The sequence below is a fragment of the Odontomachus brunneus genome, unplaced genomic scaffold, assembly GCF_010583005.1.
Source record: "Odontomachus brunneus isolate Ranch 3 - 2012 unplaced genomic scaffold, Obru_v1 Obru_scaffold_213, whole genome shotgun sequence".
Lineage (NCBI taxonomy): Eukaryota > Metazoa > Arthropoda > Insecta > Hymenoptera > Formicidae > Odontomachus > Odontomachus brunneus.
The window spans coordinates 35,416-57,574 of NW_022639663.1; the positions used below are offsets into that span (position 1 = coordinate 35,416).

The 22,159-nt window shown below is 39.0% G+C and overlaps 1 long non-coding RNA gene across 3 annotated transcripts in view; it reads left to right on the forward strand.

Moving 5' to 3' along the window:
• Positions 1-134: 134 nt before the first annotated feature.
• LOC116852301 overlaps positions 135-22,159 on the forward strand; it is a 175,940-nt gene continuing 153,915 nt past the window's right edge. For 2 of the 3 annotated variants that reach the window (XR_004379739.1, XR_004379740.1), the window contains exon 1: positions 135-1,122. This is a non-coding gene — a long non-coding RNA (uncharacterized LOC116852301). Of the gene's footprint in view, positions 1,123-3,328; positions 3,968-22,159 lie in introns of those variants that run through there. The other variant, XR_004379741.1, reaches the window with a different exon arrangement.

Below are 22,159 nucleotides of genomic sequence, written 5' to 3' on the forward strand. Positions count from 1 at the left end.
AGAGAGAGAGAGAGAGAGAGAGAGAGAGAGAGAGGGGTAGGGAATAATGCAGGGGCCGATCGGACGCTCGTCCGTTTCCATTGTCCGTTAAAAGTCATCGAACGGCCAGTCAGTTAACCAAATCGTCGCGGCGTGTAACGCGCCGGCGAATCGCTCGAAAACCTCCTGTCCGCCGCGTGTTATTTTATTACGGCCGTTGAATGGTGCTTGATTGACCGCGCCGTGTTTGCCAAACGAATTCCTTTTGAAATTCGCGACGCGACTTGTCCACGCAGGAGGATCGATTTTTACGTCGCGCACTCGACGCGGCCGACCGACAGCGCGCGGCCGCCGCTTGACAAACCATTGATTTTATGCCACCGTTGCCTACGCGGCCGGACGATTAGGACAATTGTAGATTCGATGGCCATTGTCTCGCGACTCGACCGGAAAAGCCCGTGCGATACTCGGGGCCCGATCATCGACGGGCGCCATGGGAGGAGAGAGAAAGGCGCTCGCGAATAAATATCCCCGTCGACTCCGATCCGCGCCGGAGGATACGCCGGCGAATAGAGAGAGGAGTCATTCAGCCGCGTAACGTAAATTATGTACATACGTATACGTGTATTTAGAACGAAAGCAATTTGACAAGTGGCCATTCATATTTTACATCGATAAGCGTTTTTGCGGGGGCCCTGGAAAGGGAGGAGTGGGGAGGAGGAGAGCAGCGGGAAAGGAAATAGGGAACTTTAAAATTCAATGGTCGCAAACGAGAGGGGTTTAAAATTCAATCGCCGGCGAGCGCGTCGATATGAAAAAAAAATAAATTTTTCGACAGTTTCATTAAGGTTACATTGTGCGCGGGATACCGGCGATACGAATGTCTCGAAAATTGGTTTTTTCCTGCCTTTTTTTCTTGTTTTTATTTTTGGACAAATTATTTTTTGCATTGTGCGCGACACTTCGTTGATCCACGATCGTTCGTTCTTCGATATCTTGCAGGATGACAAGAGAGGGGTGAGAGGTGGAGAGGTAACGAGAGGAGGCAAGTAGAGGAGTGGAGGGAACGGATTTATCCGATAAGAAATAATTGAATGGACGCCGACGTCTCCATCTCGCAGGAACAATCGACGGAAGTCCCGGGTAATAGCGCTATCTCGTTTATTCCCATGTCGCTTTCGTTATCCGGACGAATCTGTTTGCGCTCGCGGCTTCGTCTATTTCGCTGTACAAACGCCACGGGCGCGCGGGTCCACGTAGCCGCGCCATGGTTACACGCACGATTCGCTCGCGTTTCCGCATGGAGCACGGTCCTTTTTACAAAACGATATTCTGTCCACGAGTGGAAATCGCGTCGAAGCGGCTCAGTTCCTTCGGCGCACGTTAATCAGTCGCATCTTGGGCGAAATAAACTGAAACTTTAGTCCTACTTTCGAATTAAACTTTCGAACACCTTCACGGAAAAAAATAACTTCCTGCAGCAGCAAACTAATTTGCTATATACGAACAGATAAATATAATTCGCTATGTTAGCTACTTTTTTTTGCTGCAGGAACCTATTTTCTTGCTATGATAACAAGAAAATCTGCTCCTACAGCAAGAAAAGTGGCTAACGTAGCAAATTTGTTACAGATGGATAATTAAACATAATTTACTGCTTTAACTACTTTTTTTATTGCAAGAGCAGATTTTCTTGTTATCATAGCAAGGAAATTGACTCCTGCAGCAAAGAAAAAGTGGCTAATACAGCAAATTATGTTTAGTTGTCCATAGTAGATCTTTTTTTCCGTGTGTATATTCTGAGGGATTAGTATTTAATACACATGTTATACAGTGTTTAAAGTTCCTGATCAGTGACTATATTGGATTAATGACGTCAGAAGCGAGGAAAACCATGCCCAAAATTCTTGCGAGCCAAATAAAAGGATATATCATTAAAATGATATTTATAATCTCTGTTCTACACATTTGTATAATGATCAGGATACTCTTCTTTTGCCGATGTAACTTATTACATAATCACAAAATAAATATGTCAAATCATTTTGATAGAAAATCAACTGTGTGACTCGGTGCTGAATATAACCGAATAATTATTTATACACATTAAATATTACAACAAGTACATGATACACGTATCCGGAGCATTTCCACACTTTCACAATTGTATCACATATGATATGCATGCACTACACTTAGTAATAACGCTTTGGTTTGTAAGAAAAAATTGATTGCCTGTTTATATAATTAGATCTGTTCGTTTTCGATGAACTTTTGTGCAATAAACAGTGCAATAAATTAGAGAGAGACAAGTATATTTCCTTTCACTTGAAAAAGACTTTGTATTCTAGGAAAAATAGTGTATATGTTCGTGTACCACTGACTGTAAGTTCCCAAAGAGAATCTCTCGGCAAAGTTGGCGGGTTCAATAGAATTGAAAGAGTTTGATACAGGCTTCAGAGTATCAAAATAGGCGTTGAATGGAATGCTGAGGCCGAAGGTAGAATCAGAATTTCGACTCGGGAATGTTTGCACGGTTTGAGCACAGCATGGCGACATTAGTTTGTTGGAGAGTTTAATTTCCTTGTCTACATCGCAAATTTCGTCGTCAGGGGGAGAGACAGAGATATCGAGGAAGAATACCAGAGAGAGTAGCACGTCTGTTTCGGAGCAGTCACGCGTCTGTTTTCTGTTGTGTGTTTAAAGCTCGTATATCTTCGGTGTTAACATTAATTCGCCCCTAAGCGCGCCCTTTCGCGCGGACAAAACCGCGGCGCCGCGTCGCGTCCTTTCGCATGCGTTCTTTGGCGCGTAATTGGGATTGCATAATTATACTCCGACCGGTTATATATCTGCACAGAGACATATCAAGGATATCGCTCCTTTATCTCGGCAGACGTTTTCCGGCTCTTGCGGGGGTTTCCAGTTGGAAAAAAACGAAAGAGAACACAACGGAAAAAGAAAAATGGGAAATGCAAAAAGAACGGAAACGACCAAAGGGAAACACGGGCGTTGCATGAGAAGCCTTGGCCAACCGCAAAGGGCGGTTTCCCTCAGGAGGCGCGCCTTTCGCACGCTAATGCTTCCCGCCGAAAATTACACCCGGCATCTGCCGCGGGCTTTCCTCACGTCCCGATTATTTCGCCCTCCGCGCATCCCTCCCGGACCAATAGCTGCTTCACGTGCCTCTCACAAAGCTCGGGATGCTCGCAGTGCCATGACCGGGATGGACACGTGTGTAGATAGGTGCGGAGGTACTCTGCGCGTGGGTGTGTTCAACAATAAAACGGAAACCGAGATTCTAAAATCGCGAAACGCTTCCGGCGGTGTGAAATGTTGGTCCGCTGGTTTTGCCAGTTTCTCGATAGGCGCTGCACAGAGATCAATATGTCGCTGTGTATGTATCAACAGCGAAGCTAAAAAACACGTACGCGCGCGCGCGCACAAGCACGAAAGCTCTGAGCTTGGCCGTTACTTCGCATCCCTCTGCCCGGTCGCTCGTGAACGCTGAGTTATCTTCGCTGACGCGAGAAGGGTTGGCGAACGGGAGAAACGTGGGGCCCGCCACCTCCCCTCCCCCCTCCCCCCGCCGAATAAATCCACGCGGCGGGAGATTTAGTAACACTTAAGGCGCGTGTACTCGTTCGCCAATTTGTCTTGGGACGGAAAGGTACGAGGCTGTGTATACCGGGCGCGATAAGGCGCCCCGAAATGCCTCCCGCTATATTATCGCTATCGGTCAGCCTTATTTACGGGCGCAGCGGGGGCGGCGTTGGCGGTGGCGGCAAACGTGCCGTCGTGAGGAAGGGGGGCCCGTACGGCCGCTTCTCTCAGCGGGCGGAGAACAAATGGGGCCGTTGGTAACGCGCCGCGCTGCGCTTCCTCGCTGTTTCCCGGCCCGTGCCGAGACAGAAGGTGCTTGGGAACCGTGGCCGATTCTGCTTCGGGGACTATCTAGTGGTGTAACCGTAAGGGGCTCGTTCACCAGGTATGTGCCTTTCAGGACGCCCGAGGGGCGCATTTTCACTGGCGCATTTCAAGGGAGCTACTTACAAAGTCACTATGTATCGCACAAAATTATGTTTTTATATATTTCTTTCGCTGTCTAAGGGCTGGTTTACTTCTTGGTATCCCAACTGACTGAGTTAAATCATACATCTGCCTTTGTTTTTCCTTCAAATTAGACAAAGACAGATATATGATTGATGGTTATCTTACCAAGAGATTGGAAAAATCGGACCTGATAAACATTAAAATGATAAACGTTAACTTGGGTCTAATTTTAACATGCTCCCTTGCCATATTTTACTCAGTACAATGCTACAAGCAGAGAATTTTATAGTGAAAATTACTGTAAGATTTTGTAATCAACGAATAGATCAAAATCCTGTAGTAATTCACTATCCTTTTATTTCATATGTACTACTTATACAGAATATCTCAAAACGAAACTTCGAAGCTCTCGTGGAGGCATAGTACGGATTGAAGTGAATATAAAAATCTTGTACTGTTTTGCAATATTCGTAATAATTATCGAGATATTAATTAAAGAAGATTTGTGAATAATCATGTGCGATATAGTAGATGAGTTGTAGTGGCGACGTCTGCCATCGTGTGGTTGTACATTTGGTTAAACTGAACGAAAAAGTCTTCCACCATTTTCCTGTACAATAATTTGGTATATTTTTAATTACTAATTAAAAAAGATTGACAGATGATTGCTCGCGATAATATATTAATTTTACTTAATTAATAACTGAATAAAAATTCACAAAATTATTGAGAAAAAGGTAAAGGACTTTTTTGTTCAGTTTGACCTAATATACAAGTACACGACGGCAGATGTCGTCACTACAGCTTATCTATCATATCTCGTATGATCATTCACAGATCTTCTTTAATTAATATTTGATGCTATTGTGAATATTGCAAAATGGTATGGGACGTTTACATTAATTTATACCATGCTTCCACGACAGCTTTGAAGGTTGTTCTGGGACACCTTGTATCTTAGGAACTAAAATGTGCAATCAAAACACTTGTTATGTATCTGGCGAAATCTACCATGTTCCTTAGCAAAATAAACCTTACTGACAGATTATCCCTAGACTACTAGAAAAATTAGCAAGAATTTATATGAAAAATAACAATGATATTCTCTCCGTGTACTTAAAGCACATAATTTTTTAACCCTGCAATCAATCATTAAACCAAAACGGTGTAGTGAATACTAATTTTTCCTCTATGCCGCGTGTCCTAATATGTAATATTTAACACGGTAAGTTTTTTTTATTTGGATAGTATCCTTTTTTACGAAATTATATACTGGAGTAATGGTTATTTATATCGCTTCTCTACTGTAAGTGGTTATATATACAAAATTGTGATTTTCAATATTAAATATTAGAGATGTGTAAACTATTCGAATTCGAATCGAATAGAATCAAGTGAAATTCAATTCGATTCAACTTCGAATCTCTATGATTCGAATCCGAATAATTCGAAAATTTCGAATCGAATACGGATCGCGCACATTAGCATTAATGGAGAACTATCAAAGACATCCAGCCTTACGGGAATTAACATAACTTGAAAAGTTTTCTATATATTAAGATTTTTTTTAAAAATATTAAAAGAAAGTAATGGCTCCTAGATAAATTATTACCGACAACTGTCGAATCGATGCGTCGTTGCGCAGCTTTCAAGGTTGGGACTGTATTTTATGCACGTTTACTGACTATATATTATATATCTCTTACCTTGAAAATAAATTGATATCACATGATTAATGTTATCTCTCTCTGTTAGTTACTGAAGTCACTATTTTCATGTTGAATTCAACGATTATGTTAATTAAAAATTCTTTGAACGATTCGATTCTATTAGGATGAAATTTCAACGATTCAATTCGGCATTAAAAATCTTTTGATTCGCACATCTCTATTAAATATCTCGTGAACGATACAGACGAATCGCATGGAACTTGGAACGAATGCGTTTTACTGCAACAAATGTGTTGCGTGAAATTAAAATAAAAATATAATTTATAAAGAAGCATCTTGGTTTAAGCGAATAAACTCCCTAAGTAGGTCCATTATTGTTCTGTCGCATGCACCATGTGCAAAGCGACAGCTGTCGGCCGAGAGCTTTCTCGGTAACTCAAATGCCTTTGGGCCATTTAATATTTCCCCGTGGTTTCACGACGAGAAATTCGAGAGATTTGTTATTATTGAAGGTTGAAAATAATTTTCTTTTCCGGATTTAGAATTGATAACATTCCAGGTAACATTGCTGTTTCGTATCTTGCATATTCGTATGTAATCAATATTATGGTGTATCGGGATGGTGCTTACCGCGGAATACTCAACCGCAGTATTCCCACGCGAGTTCTTGCGCCGATCAACGTGGATCGACATGGAAATCGCGTTTCTTTTTACGAACTCACGTTCGTAACGATTTCGAGCGAGGCGCGTTACAAGCCGGTCGCGGGAGGTATCGACTGTGGTTACAGTAACGGAAACTCGATCGTCCGGCGGCGCGTATGTATAACGTCGCGGAAATCGCCGCCCTGGGACTCGACCGGATCGCGCTTCCGCCGTTTCGCGAAGCGGAGCGGCTCGACGCGCGCGCGGCGAGAGAATTTGCGCGCAAAATCCCGTGAAGCTTGCGTGCGATGAGATACCGCGAAATTGCGTGAACGAGAGCGCTCGTGTAAATCGAAACGGCGAAGGTCGGTCGCGCCGTGCAATCTCGAATGCGCCTGCGTCCGCGCCGAAATTGAGGAAAAAGAGATTTTCACGAAGGAGATTACCGGCAGAGCGAAATTGTCGTCAGGAAAATTTAGAAACAGCCATATTACGCGGCCGTTATTGCTGCCAGAATGATAAAGGAGTCCTCGTTTTACGGCCACCGCAGTAGAAAGTGCGCGATGTGGTCGGGACTGGCCGGCGTAATTTTCTACTTTGTTGCGCCAGGTTCGGGTTCTGTTAACAGCAATTAGCGCAATTAGCTATTAGCGGCCCGCGCGGAAATAACTGTCGGAGTCCCTTCGGGAAAAGTTCGCGTTGACTTTGCGACTCGGACTATGTCATCAATTTTTTTCTGCTCGTTAAATCGCAGGCTATTATTCGCGATATCATCCGCAAATCGCGGCCGCCTGTTCGTTCTCTGCAAATCACAGAGTCGCGATTCAAACAACGAACAACGTTCACGTGGTCTCCCTCTCCTCTCCCTTCCTTCCTTCCTTCCTTTCCTTCTCCTTCTCTCTTTCTTCATCGTAATATCCGTCGCAGTGATTCGTTAAACCCGACAGCGGTCTCTGGAGTTACTCCAGAAGAAGCGGGGCCAGGCTCAGCTTCCTAATGCGATTTGTTTCGCGTCACCACGACTTTGCCAAGCAGAGATATTGACGAGCGACAATTTTCAAATGGAGACAAAGCGGAGCGACAAGGTTCGCGCGTTGTCACTTCTCTCTTTGTTCGACCGCGTGTCGCCCTCGGAAGAAGGGAGGCGGCTAGTACATACGCGGCATGTTAAACATACTACAATGCACCACGTGAATGCCGCTCGAAAACTCTAAACGTCCGTATCTCGGCGAAAAATCGACGTGAGTGCGCGAAACAAAAGTTATTCGCGTTTCGGCATTTCTCGCCCGTTATACATTCGCGCCCGTCATGTATGCTCTCGTTATGACACGTATTCACGTGCATAATTATGAAATATTGTCGAGATTTATTTCTTTTTTTCAGTAAAATTTCCCTGAAACTAGTGAAAATCCACTTGAAAAGCGAGAGTGAAAATGCTGCCACTCGAAATCGCAAGAGTGAATGTTTAATTCAAATTTACAAGGGACTCTATTTATACGAGTGAATGTTTCAATCAGTGTTAGGCAGATCAACCAATTAAAATTTTCCTTGACTGAAATAACCTCGGTGAATTAATAATCAAGATTAATCAATTGTTATATATGCAATTACTTAATAATAATAATTTAATCGATCGATAAGACCAATTGTTAATCAGTGTAATCAATCGTATAAAATCACACAATAATTAATTTCATCAATCAATGAAAATATTTGTGATTTTATATATGACAATTCATTAATTTTGACTATGGATTATTTTAGTCAAAGAAAATTTTAATCTGTTAACGCCCAGTGGATTGGTCCCAATTTATTAAAATTGGACGTATTTCTACGAATTATTCATTAAAGAAGATTAGCGGATAATCACGTATGATAAGGCTTCAATGTCCTTTAATTAATAATTAAAAACCTACGCGGTACTTGCAAAATAATAGAGGGCTTTTTTGTTTACTTTGATCATTTACAAACACGCGACGGTATCACTATTTATCCGCCCACATCACACATGATTATTTGCTAATCTGCTTTAACTAATAACTCAAAATTTCACGTGGTTTTTCGAGAAATAGCAGAAGAATTTTTTCTTTACTTTGTGACCTAATCTATCTGTGCATCGCGACGCGAGTTATCAAACACCTTATATTTTGCACTCTTTCATCGTTTATGTTAGTCCAGAGCAAGTCTATGCTACGTGAAGAATGTGCTATCGTCGTCTTCTGTGGCATTTTGCGGCACTCCCTTGTACTTAAACTGGCTACGAGCTTTTCTCGATCCTCATCCTCGCTTTAATCGATGCATATCGCGCGCATTAGCATACAATGGTGGTGACTTAAACCGTCGCGACAGAACGAGTTAATAGGGATCGCCGTCACGACGGCGATCGCCTGTCGAATGAATTAGCCTATGTTCGCACCTCGAGACACGCCACTCGGAAGAAAAATTACACGGTCTTGGTCCGGTGAACGCCGCGCGGAATTACCCTCCGCCTTTCTTTTTCCTCTTCATCGGCACTCTCGACTCGTCGCGTCCCTCGACGCGAAGTCGACGGCTTATCGCCCCGACGCGTTAATACTCCGCGTTAACATAACTGAATGAGTCGAACAGCGATCGGTGGCCGACTTTTTACTATCGCCGGTGATAAACGACTCCTCGTTACTGCGGCCGCTGCAGTGGAAAAGTGCGCGATGTGGCCGGACTAGTCAGCGTAATTTTCTATTTTGTCGCGCCATGTTCGCACAGGCTGCATCAACAACAATTGACCTTTCGAGCGCACTGTGGCGCACTAGTTTGCACAATCGATTTCTAAAAAAGTGATATTTCCGGAATACAATCGAGTACAGATCTAATTTTTTGTTGCTTACTTATCGGCTTTTATATTATTATTGTCAGATTTCCGATTTTCTTTTTTTACATTAAGAAAATAATAAATTGCAATTGCAATCGATTTGGAGCCAAGATACCAGATAAGAGTCGAGTTAATAAAATAAGTGCCGAATTATAAGATAAGATTATAAGAATTATAAGATAAGATTTCGCCCGTTCTTCAAAAAACTGAATATCCCAATTAATGACACACTAATTTATTCTTATTATATTATTACACCGAAGCTTATGTCGAGTAAATTTATTATATATTTATTTATTATATTTATTATATTCTTTAAATTTATTTTATATTTATTATATTTATTATATTTATTATATTCTTTAAATTTATTTTATATTTATTGCACCGAAGCTTATGTCGAGTAAATTAAGAATATACAATTTCGGAATTATTCTCCTGGTCGTTTGGGAGATAAACAGTCCACAAAAGGTTACAATCTTAATAGACAACTATATATTGAGTAAAAAAAGAACAATATTTGTTCAAGCAAACGTTTAATTTATTGAACGAATTATATCGTTTCTGTAATGTGAGAGAGAGAGAGAGAGAGGGGGGGGGGAGAGGAAGGGAGAGAGTTATCAATTAATTCAATTATTAAAATTTAGTTAGTAAAATCAATGGAACTTATTGTTATATTATACAATAGACACATAAATATTTCTTTGAAAACGGCTGATTGTCAATTTACTCGATTTAACTGCTTGTTTTTGTCAATGTACTAACGCGTAGCATGAATTTTGTGTTTCAATACGAAGTGAATAATACGAAAGTTTTATATTCAGATTTTATATTCTTATATATAATAGCTACTCATTGTAAGTTTCAAATCGACGTATCACTTATTGGAATATTAAAAGTTTTACAAAATCCCATGAAAAAGAGGCGAAACTTGGTCTTCGCACCTGTGTGCACTTGGCGCTTTCGCCACATGTGTGTGCTCGAAGGGGTTAATGCTAGCTTAGCCCCTTTCAACATATTTAGATGCGTGAGTTTTTGTGTGTTGTCCAAGTGAATTTAATCTTTTTTTTTCCGAGAAGCATACGAGGACGATATGTCTCAAAAGGTCGCGAGCGTAAATTCTTTTATCGACGTCCTTCCAGTTGCACTTCGTAATTCCGCGCAATTTATCATTACTCGAAATTTCGAGACTCGATCTCGATATGCCGGGTATACCGTCAATATCTCGTACATCGTGGCTTTCCGTAGTAACGTTTCCAACATTTCGGTGTGCGCGATGGCCCGGTCGTATATCACGTCTCGAGTGCGCGCTTGGCGCTCGCAGTTTACTTTTCCTTGAAAGAATTCAATGGCTTCGCAATCAATGCAATTCCTGTTTTGTTGTTGCGCATTGTAAATATTGCGTTAGCTTGTTTATCTCCGGCCACGCTCCCGGAGCGCTCCCACCTCTCTGCTCCCGTTACCATTGATTGAAGCCGCTTTTTAATTATATTCTCTGCCGGCATTAGCACAGAGGAGTACCATTGAAAAGTGTTCGTCGGCATAGCTTATTGTTGCCGAACGTTACTCGCACATAATAACGCGTCTGTGTGTTGCCTCGAATACTCCACTCTGGCGCGTTTTAGCACGTAATATTGAAAGCTGAAACGCACACAAAGGCGCTTATACAGTTTTTACAAAGGCAACGGGAAATTGCTTCTGTCGGACGGTGAATTTCGCTATGTGCTCATTAACATGCGGCCAAGGTTACTATTTGCGCGGGATCGCCGTCGATATTGTCGCCTGAATAATATCATGCTCGCAACAGCAACGTCCGACTTTTTCCTGTTTACTCGCGTCCGTTGCACGACGTGACGTTCATTGGGTAACACGATCGCGTCTTAATCGATTAATCATGATGTCGCAACAAATTGAAAAGAAGGAAAAAAGAAAGCAAAATGAAGGAAAAAGAAAGTGATTATCTTCGTTGAACTTTGAAAAGTTACTTAATTTCACGAGAATTTTCAAATACAACATATAATCGAGATCGAGTAAGTTCCTGCCCGCCGTTTCACTTAACTCTTTCGTACCTGCAGGACATATATGCCCCACTTATCAAAAGAATCATAATTTTAACATAAATAGTCTTATTGATATCTATCTTGGCTTGTATTAAAGGTTTAGTTTATGTGCAAAAAATCAATATACTTTAAAATTTTTAATTTAATAGTATTAAAAGTATTTAAATTTAATATATTCGATAAAATGTACCTTGTATATTATTTAAATTTTAGATTTAAAAGTATAATTTAATTTAATATAAAATATAAAATTTAATTAATATTTAATATAAAATATAGTTATTTTAACAACTTTTAGCTAGTTTACTGGAGACGTCCCCTCAAAACGTTTCTCCGTCTCGCTCAGTGAATTTATAGAAGAGAGGATCGCGTTTGGTTGGCAAATAAACTATTACTTGTAAAAAGTTATATAACTACATAACTATATCATCGACAGCCATCAATAGCACGTACGGGATAGCAGATTTTGTAAAAAATGTGTTTAGAAGTTCCATTTATAGTCACTTTTGAGACGTATTATCTTAAATTTAAATTTTTACATTCCATTTGTAATTACCCGAGTAAAAATGTATCTAGTAGAGCAGATTTCAAGACTAGTAGCTAGATAGTAATGACTAGATAAGTTTTCTAGCCAATCACTAGCTCGTGACTGGCTAAATATTCCTACTCAGTCTTTTGAATGTCAGGACTATCTAGTGACTATACCAATTACATAGATAGTAGCTAGATGAAAAAGATTACACAGTAACGAGATAGAAAATCATCGGTAAATCCTGAATAGAAATTGGATATCAGAACTGTATCTATCTATTCTTATCTAGTAACTGTACCAATTATAGTTACAATTACTTTTTTATATTCAGCTACTAGATAATTTTTCTGGTACAGTCACTAGGAGAATTGAGCGTTACATTTCTAGCTAGTAACGATGTAAGACCCAACTTTTCTATGTCATTACTAGACAATAACTAGATTCAATTTTTATAACTAGAATAACTTTTAAAACGCTCATGAAGATATAGTACGGATTGAAGTGAATAAAAAAGTCCCATAGCATTTTGTACTATTCGCAATAATTATCGAAATATTAAAGAAGATTTGTGAATAATTACGTGAGATATGTAGATAAGCTGTAGTGGCGACGTTTGTTATCGTGTACTTGTATATTAGGTACATCAGACTGAACAAAAATCTACCATTTTCATAATATCCTCGTAAATTTTTAATTATTAATTAAAGAAGATTAGCGGACGGTCGCTCGCGGTAATGTATTAAAGTTATTTAATTAATAACTAAAAATGTACAAAGTTATTAGGAAAAAGAATATTTTTGTTCAGTTTGACTTAGTATACAATCACACGACAACAGATGTCGCTCTATTGCAATTCATCTACCATATATCGTGTAATTATTTACAAATTTTCTTTAATTAATCTCGATAATTATTGAGAACATCACAATATGATAGAACTTTTATATTCGCCTTCATTCATACTATGCCTTCATGAGAGCTTTGGAGATTGTTTTTGGAACACCTTGTATGTATATATATATATATATATATATATATATATATATATATATATATATATTTCAAATACATATTTTAAACATATCAATGTTTAAGTTTTTCACGGTCGTTATTTTGAGTCTGCTACTTTGAATTTATTTCTTGATAGTAAGTTTGGAATCAACGCTCCCAGAAGTTTCTATAATCGGCTCAATGTGAGACACATCTTTTCTGAGAAAGTCGGAAATACGAAAGAGTTAAATGCGTGTTATTTGGATGCGCATGCGCTTCTGCTGTCCTCCGCGTAGAATTAATCGAATCTCGTCGTACGTGTGTTGCATTAAACGGATTCGCTAACAATACGGACCGACGATTTGTCCTGTAGCCGACTCTACTGATAAAAACACGAACAAAAGCAATGGAAATAATTGCGCGGCGTGCATATGCGGGCGCGGATCGGTGAAAATATTTTAAGCGCGCCTCCGACTCGTCCAATTAAAAGCCGCGCGCGCTCTTTATGCTCGCTTTTTGATTCCGCGGCAGGGCTGCTATGCGACAACGCGACTGCATTCAAGTGTACGATGCATGTGCCCGAATGCGTATCGTGCACGCATTTATTTTTACGCGCTATTCTTTGCGCCATATTTCGGTTTCCGCAAAATACACAAACACACACACACACATACAAGAGCCGACCGGGAAAAAACCCGACTGATAAAAACGATAATGCGCCTGCGACACCTACTTTGCGCATCTGCGAATATGTCTCACGATTTATTTAATCGCAATCGTGCACTCCACGAAGATTGCGCCATTAAAAATAAGTGAGTTGAGTTGCTTTTACGCGGGTGCACTTGTAAGACGAATTATACGTAATGCGACGTTTCTGTCGGGGGGCTCGTTAAAAATACACAACCGTGTCGCGTATGGTTAGAACCAACGAAATTAAATGAAAATAAATATCGCCGACGGTGGTTCAGCTCGCTTTGCGTTGAGAAATTCAGCGAGCTCCACGGTAATTTTGCTATTTTTTTACTTCTACGCAAATAAATATCGGGGAACCGCGCAACACATCGATTTACATACGTTTCAGCTGCCATTGATACCAGTGTCGGCCATTAATCGATTAAAACTGTCTTTGGCTGAAATAATTGACAAATCGATAATCAGAATTAATCATCATATATAAAATAACAAATAATTCTGTCGATTGATGAAATTAGTTAAAATTCGTTGCGATTGATTATTCATCAATTGATTAATATTTGTGTTTCATTCGTCACTGTTACGGCCAGTGTCGGGCATCAAGAGATTAAAGTTATTTTGACTAAAGTAATCTACAAATTGATCACCAAAATTAATAAATCGTTATATACAGAGTGCCCTTTCCTCCGCAACTTTTGCAGAAACGTAGATTGAGGTGACAAAAGTCCTATACTGTTTTGCGATATTCGCAATAATAGTCGAGATATTAATTAAGTAAGATTAGTGAATAATCACGCGCGATATGATAGATGAACTGTAGTAACGGTGTATGTTGTGTGCTTATATTATATTAAATTGAATAAAAAAGCTTTTCATTATTTTGCAAATAACCACATAGATTTTTAGTTATTAATGAGAGAAAATTGTTACATGATTGTGCGTGATAATATACAAATCTTCTTTAATTAATATTTAAAAATTTATATGATCATTTACAAAATGGTAGAGGATTTCTTACTTAGTTTCATATAACGTATAAGTATACAATGGTAGAAGGTCACTACAGTTTATCTACTATATCGCACGTAATTATTCACCAAACTTCTTTAATTAATATTTCAAGATTTATTGCGAATATCGTAAAATGTTCACCTCAGCCCATTCTATGTTCTCACAAAAATTGCGGAGGAGAATCTGTATAAAATCTGTATAAAGTTACAAATGATTTAATCAGTTGGTGAAGTTAATTAATAATCAAACTTTGATGTGATTAATTAATACGTGCATTCGCCGTATTCATCATTGTGAGAATCAGTTTTGGAGATTAATTAAATAAAGTTATCTTTGACTAACATAATTAATAATTCGATAATTAAAATTGATCTATTAATCATTATATGTATATAGAATAATTTCTTCGCGATTGATTATAATTGATTAAAATTAATTATTAGTCAATCTTTAATGTAATTAATTACACACACTGATTAACTTTTGTTACTCATTGATCGGTATTGATTACTGATTCGCCGATTATTTTGGTCAAAGAAGATTTTAATCGATCAATGCCCAAAGTTAGTTAGGAGCCACTTGAAATTTCAGGTTATTAGAGACGTTGGCGTGCTCCCACGCTCGAAAATTAAAGTAAGTTTCAGCATGATGCGAATCACGCCTATATTGAAGGTGTACCACTTTGCCCAACCTCTCATATTTCTCTCGCCCTCTCTTTCCTGCTCCGCGATCCGTCGCGATATAGACGGGTGTGCGTGTGTAAGATTCTCTCGACACATTTTCGCGGGTGCACGTTCAGCATAATGAGCGTATTCGTTAACAGAAAGAAATATAGTGACGGCAGAAGTAGCAATTACGCGGGCGCACGTAACTTCGGCGCGATTCATTATCGGATCTCTCCGTGGATTCTGTCGGAAATATGCATAAGGAGGTGGAGGAAGGGGGGAAAAAGGAGTACACGAAAAAAATTATCCACCGCGCGTTGATGTAATTTATGACGTCGCGGCGTTATCCGGCGCATTCCCACCAAACCGCCGGAGAAGTATCTTAGGATATATGGACTCATTAATCCATCTGGCTCGCCTCTTCTTGCAGTTCGTTGGCGGCATTTGCAGTTTTTTGCCGACTCACGGGTGTAACTAAATTGTTGACGTTAATCCATTAGCCCTTTATCACCGGGTTTTAATTTCTTAACAGGAAAATTCAGTCTCTCTACCTGTCTTTCTCTCCTTTTTTTCTAGCCGAGTCGTCATCAAGGGACGATAAACACATTGAGAATTTTGAGAAAATTAGATCGATCAATCTCAAGGTCCAAACTGTCGGTTCAGTCTCGCATTTGTATCGTCTTCTGCCTCTCGCACTTGTTCTGTTATTTAATTTTTTACTAATCTTCACGTTGGGATTACGATAAAAAATACGATAAAGAGAGAGTGTACGCCTTATTTATACAGAATAAGATATTCTCTACTATCAATCTGTTCTAATTAGAAGTGAAATGCGTAATGTGCGTTCGATAAGCCGTTTTATTGATGAGAAGATTATGACGGTAATATTAATTACGTGGGCGATATTTCACGATAAATCCACTGATCCTCATTGACAAATAAATTAACGTGCTTGATGCGGTAGCCTCGTTACCGCGAAAATTTATTTTCGCGATAATAATTGGTATTATCGATGGCTTATGACTGTTTAAATACAAGTGACGAAATAGAAGTTAAAACACGCACGCGTATCACGTGCATATATAGATACATATATCAGTAAATTATGTATTTGCGATAGTCACAAAATCGATGATTTGTAAGGAGAAGATATAGTAGAAGATAATATGAAAATTGCGATAAAATCCTACTTCTTTTTACAATATTTCTTGTAGACTATATTGAAATTGTATTACAAATTAGTATAAAAATAATCAATTTGATGACTGATAAATCTGTACATACAGAGAGAGAGAGAGAGAAAGAGAGAGAGAGAGAGAGAGAGAGAGAATTTTTTATTTTAATTGTTTCAAGCAAATATCGTGAAAAATGTGGAAGATATGGAAAAATGTTTTAGATATAACTTGTAGGATATCAAGGGGGACAGATGCTGTTGATATTTGTTTGATTTTACAAATATCTTGAACACTATTGCCAAGGTTGACTTGAAAATTTTAAATGGGAAGTCATACTTTTTATTACATATTCTTGTAGCTAATGTCGAAACGTTTTCAAAATACTACCTACTTGTGTCTTTTGCACAAGCTACTTCTAAGATATAAAGTTTCAAAGTTGACATACCGCCGACATTCACATTATATGATGTATGCCGCGGGATACACAATTAAAATATTCTATTATCTCTTGTCTGTTATTTGTAAACATTTGAAATTAGCTACTATTACGTATTTCTTATCGATATATTTCGAGATATTTGCGTGGTGCAATTAAAATGGGGGACACACTCTATGTACATATATATTATAAAATAAAATGTTTATCTGTATGTTCCTTATTAACTTATTGTTAACCCTTGGATTGACCTGGATCAGATTCTGTATGGTTATTCTCTAGGATCCCGCGGAAAATACAGATTACATGAAATATTCCATCTCTTTGCCTCGCTTTCATTTCCTTGATACTTTGATGACTTTGTGATCATTTAAGTTTGGGTGTTCTAGATATATAAGAAGCCCGGACAGCGCAGGATATAGTTTAAGCTAGTATACGACATAAAAAACATTCAAGTAATTACAATAATTTTGTAGTAAACGTGCACAACATTTTTAAATATAAACACATAGTAATCTTAGTTATAATTCTGCATGGCTTAGGATCACAAAATTTTGTTGTAATTTTTACTACAATATCATCTCCATGTATACTATATGATCTTCTTTTTCGAGGGATTATCCTGCCCAGAGTACAATTGAAGGGAACACTTTTAAAGCAGAGATGATTGTGTAAACCTCGTCGAAATATCAGTGTATCACGTGCCATTACATGAATTTAATTATAAAGTAAATTATAAACGGATTTTGTGCGTGAAAGCGCGATATCGAACTCATCGATATTGAATATTACGACATAATCCCGTAATCACGCCTGTAATCCCACCCTTTGCGCAAAAGGCCACCTAATCTCGTCCGGTATTGCACGCGACCCTTCGATATATACTCGCCCTTTCATCTCGTCCGCGATTTGCTTGTCAACAACAACAACAACAACAGTATCTCGCGTGAAGACCCGCGCGGATTCAGGTCATTTTCAAATTATCGTCCACGAGACCGAGCCGGGCAAACGATCGCGCTCGTTGGCGAACAATGCTCGCGTCAAAGTGTTCGGTAGTCGCTTGTCGACGTCTCGACGCGTGGGTGAAGATGCGACAAAGCCGCGCGGTAGCTGGTGGAATTGTATGGCGAGCAGAGGACGCGGACACGCTGGCGTGCGTCTACATCCGAGTTCGCACGTCGGACTGTAGGTACTTAAAGCGGATGTTGCCGTGCGGAAAGCTTGCGGACCTCGACGGCAGATAGTGGCGGCGCGCTTTGTGCTCGATATTAATCCCACGCACAGAGGCAATTCGTGTTAATTCACGTTGCCGACATCGTCGCGAGTGCTGCTACACAAGTTCGTCAGCAAAGTTAAGATAAAGGTTCGCAGCACAATGACCGTATGTTATTTTCTGGGCGGTTCGCTGTCTAATGCTGCCGTTTGACCTTGTTTTACGCTGATTATGCGCGTTGTGTGTTTGACGCACACAAGAGCCGCACAGAATAGCCTTAACATTCACCGGGTTCAGTAGCAATCGAATTTCTTCAACACGCGCGATATGTCTGCATTTATTCGCGCAGTATTCCGGCTACTTTAAGGTAACGCTTGTTCGGAATAATCAAGAGTCACGATGCATGAGTAAGAGGATTGTGCGTAATCGAGAGATTCGCCTGTAATGAATATCAAGGCTATCTGCCAGATCATGTAGACGCGCAGACACGTTTAATGGATTGTTATACACATCGCAAAAATTATAAGAATGAATCAATACTGAAATTACTAATAAGAATTATTTTCTTTCGAAAATTACGTTATTTATTCATCAATTTATAATTTCTGTATCGTAATATTAACATTTTCAATTTGAAAGTTTCAATTTGAGACCTTTGCAAAATTGCTGACACGTTTGACTCATGCATTACCAATTTGTTATCGCAAAACTTTTGCCTGAAAGGTTATTTATAAAAAACGGTTAAAACGCGGTTTTTTGGAAATTTAATTGTTTTTTTAAACTTTTATTTTTTCGAGAAATTGAAGGAAAATTTTTGAGATCATATTTGTATTCAGCGCAATCGATTTACTAGAACGACCTTTCGCAGCAAAAATGCAAGAAATTCATTAAAATTTGTAATGCGGTATAATTAATTCCGCCAATCGATGGAAGTTATTTGTGATTTTACATATGAGGATCGATTAATTTTAGGTTATATCGATTTGCCGATTATTTTACAGTCAGAAGAAATTTCAATTGATTAATACCCAACAACTGCTGCAGCATTATTGTGCATGCTGCACAAATACTGCAGTATTTGATCGAAAACTGCTGCAACGTAACAGTGTCATATATACCGTATATCGCGCGTCGTTCGATACATTCGCAGAGATAAGTACCTTTTGTGGAATTCAAGTTAGTCAGACGGTATTTTTTAATAGAACTTTCTCCCGTCTCCGCTGTCCGCGCGCGCACGAGAGCGCTGCGAAAAGGCGCATCGACCTGCATCTCGTCGTAGCGTCCGCGATTGCCTGTCCGCGCGTTTCGCGCCGGACGAAAAGCTCGAAACGCCGCCGACGATGTTTCCCCCTTGTCGTTTCAGCTCGATAAGAAGTTTCTTTTCACTTACTCGTTCAATTTAAGTTGGTGTACGTTTCCCGCGCGCTCTTAATGCCCCTTTGCCCTTTGCGAAACTCGCAGCTTCATAACGAAAGTTTCATTATTCTCTATCTTTCTTCCTCTCTCGCTTTCTCTCTCTCTCTCTCTCTCTCTCTCTCTCTTTCTTACTCTCGCGCTCTTGCGCTGTCTCGCACTCACCCACGTTTTTCTGACGTCTTCCTGTGCACCGCGGATTTAATTTAATAATTACTCGGCTTCGGGGATCGTCTCTTATTATTATCGTTGACCTGGACGACCTTCCGCTTGTTCTCCACGTCGTCCTCGTACAAGTTCTTCGCTCGCACTCTCTCTTTCCGTCTCTATCGCGAGGTCGAGAGGCCCTTACGTCACGTTCTCCCCGCGAACGTCGGATGCACGAATTTTTAACAGGACGAAGGGCCAAGCTCTCTCTTCACGTCGCGATTCTCTCCGCCGCGGATTTTACGAGTTCGCGATACTTTTGGGAGGCCAGCGGAATGCGAACAGGAGGATCGAGCGCGCGGATGTCCGAGACGAAAATGCAGGATCGTCGGCGTTCACCCCGCGATTTATTCGTTAGCAGAGAAGAGCAATGCGTGCATTGGAAGAGATTTCGCGTCGCGCAAGTGTCCGCGAGATTTTGCGTGTCCTCGGCGTCGGAGAAATATCCCTTCTAAATGGAGCGATCTCGCGCGACTTTAGTCCTAATTTATACGGGAAGGTGTTTGATCGGAATTGCTAAATCTGGATGATCCGAGAGTGTCTCCGTAGTGCTCAATAAGCAGCTGATATATCGCGAGGCCGTAACTTTCAGCAGCCGTGACCAACTTATATGCATCCGTCCGATATCAGTTACTGCCGACGGACGGGAGCAGGAGGGAACGAGGTTCAATGCATCGTCGGATCTTCGTCGACAGGATTCTCCAGGTGGCAGATGAAATATTAGTCTTTCGAGGGCGCGTTCACCGGTACGCAACGAGTGTTTTCCACATGTCGAGAAAGTCGTATTCTCCATAAAAGAAGACTTTTTGGCCACTCTTAACAGATACTTTTATATAAAAAAAATGTTTTTTTCTTTTTGGCCACTCTTAATAGATACTTTTATATAAAAAGAATGTTTTTTTTCTTTTTATACGTTTCATAGAATATCTTTTGAAATTAAGAAAATATTCTTTCTCTCGGAATCTTCTTATCGAAAATTACAACTCGCTCGTTTCCTGCGACAAAATGCTGCCATTCTACAATTGCCTAAGCGTAAGTGATTACGATAACCAATCAGAATAAAGCAATCAATGAATAAAACACTTTGATTGGTTGGTTTTTACATTCATGCTTACGCAATTGTAGAATGGCTTTTAGGACTATTAATACAACAATTATACTATTTTCATGTGCTCGCGCAGAATTGATTTGTATATAACTATTGAAAAATTACGATATAATATACACAGAAAAAATAATGATTGTGTTAACTAGAAAAATAGTAAAATATGACATAGTTTTTCTTCCTGGCTTCAAGAATCAAGTCTTGGTTGCGCTGACCTACCGACTCGTTGTTTAAAAAATGTAAATAATAGTGAAAAAAAATTTTTATAAAACTATGACCAATTGGTCATAGTTGCAATTCTTTTTTTTAGTATATGCATCCAAAAGTGACAAAGTGGTTGGAAGAAGATCTTATCGATCCAGCGAAAATATTTACAAGTAAGTTTCTGAAAGATAGATATTAAGTGTGATGTGTTAACCTGTTTCAAGTTAATTTTCTTTAAATAAGTGTAAATATGATTTCCAGTGTAACTGATTAAAACTTTTTTAATTGTCGTAAATGTGTATAAAAATTTTATTTGCAATGTTATATCTAGTACTAGTTATATATCTCTCTCTCTCTCTCTCTCTCTCTCTCTTTCTATATATATATATATATATATATATATATATATATATATATATATATAACGTAATCTCTTAAATTTAGAATATCTAGTAAAATTCTAATGTTTAGAATATTTAGAGTATATAATGTACCTAAGTATCCTTTAATCTAATATTTAGAATATATAGAATATGCAGTACTCTTTTTTAAATAATAATTATATTATTAATAATAATAATTAATTATAATTAATTTATTATTAATAATAATATTAATTATATTAATAAAAATAATAATAATAATTCTGCTCCTAACCTAAAAAAATTTTTTTGATGCTTGTTTTAGAGAAGAATATTTTTTATGTAAGTGGAATTTTCTTAACTTTTTGAAGTACAGTGGTTTCACCGTGAAACCACCCATTAGAAGCAAATCATAAGTTCAGCAAATCATAGTGATCTCGCAACGAAACCATCGCTCAGCGTGTGTATAGTGATGGAAATATTTTGTTGGTTAGGTGTGGTGGTTGCACAGTGGTTGCACGGTGAAATCACCCTTATTCTATAAAAATAGGAAAATAGAAAGTTAATTTAAAAAATGATCTCTTGGGTTATCATTCATGACATGTGATGCGAATATTTCATTAGAATCCGAATTTTTGAAGTGCCGTGCTTCAATGGATTAGAAGAAGAATACAATTTTTTCAGTGCGACGCGACGCTCATCTGGCCGCGCTATTCACCGAAATGTTGCCCGTGTGATGAATTCGCGAGCTATTAAACGCGAGCCCGATATAGAATCTCGCTGGTGCACGGCGGAATAAAAGTCCCGGCGCATACAGTATATACATATACATACATACATATATATATATATGTATATATATATATATATATATATATATATATATATATATATATATATA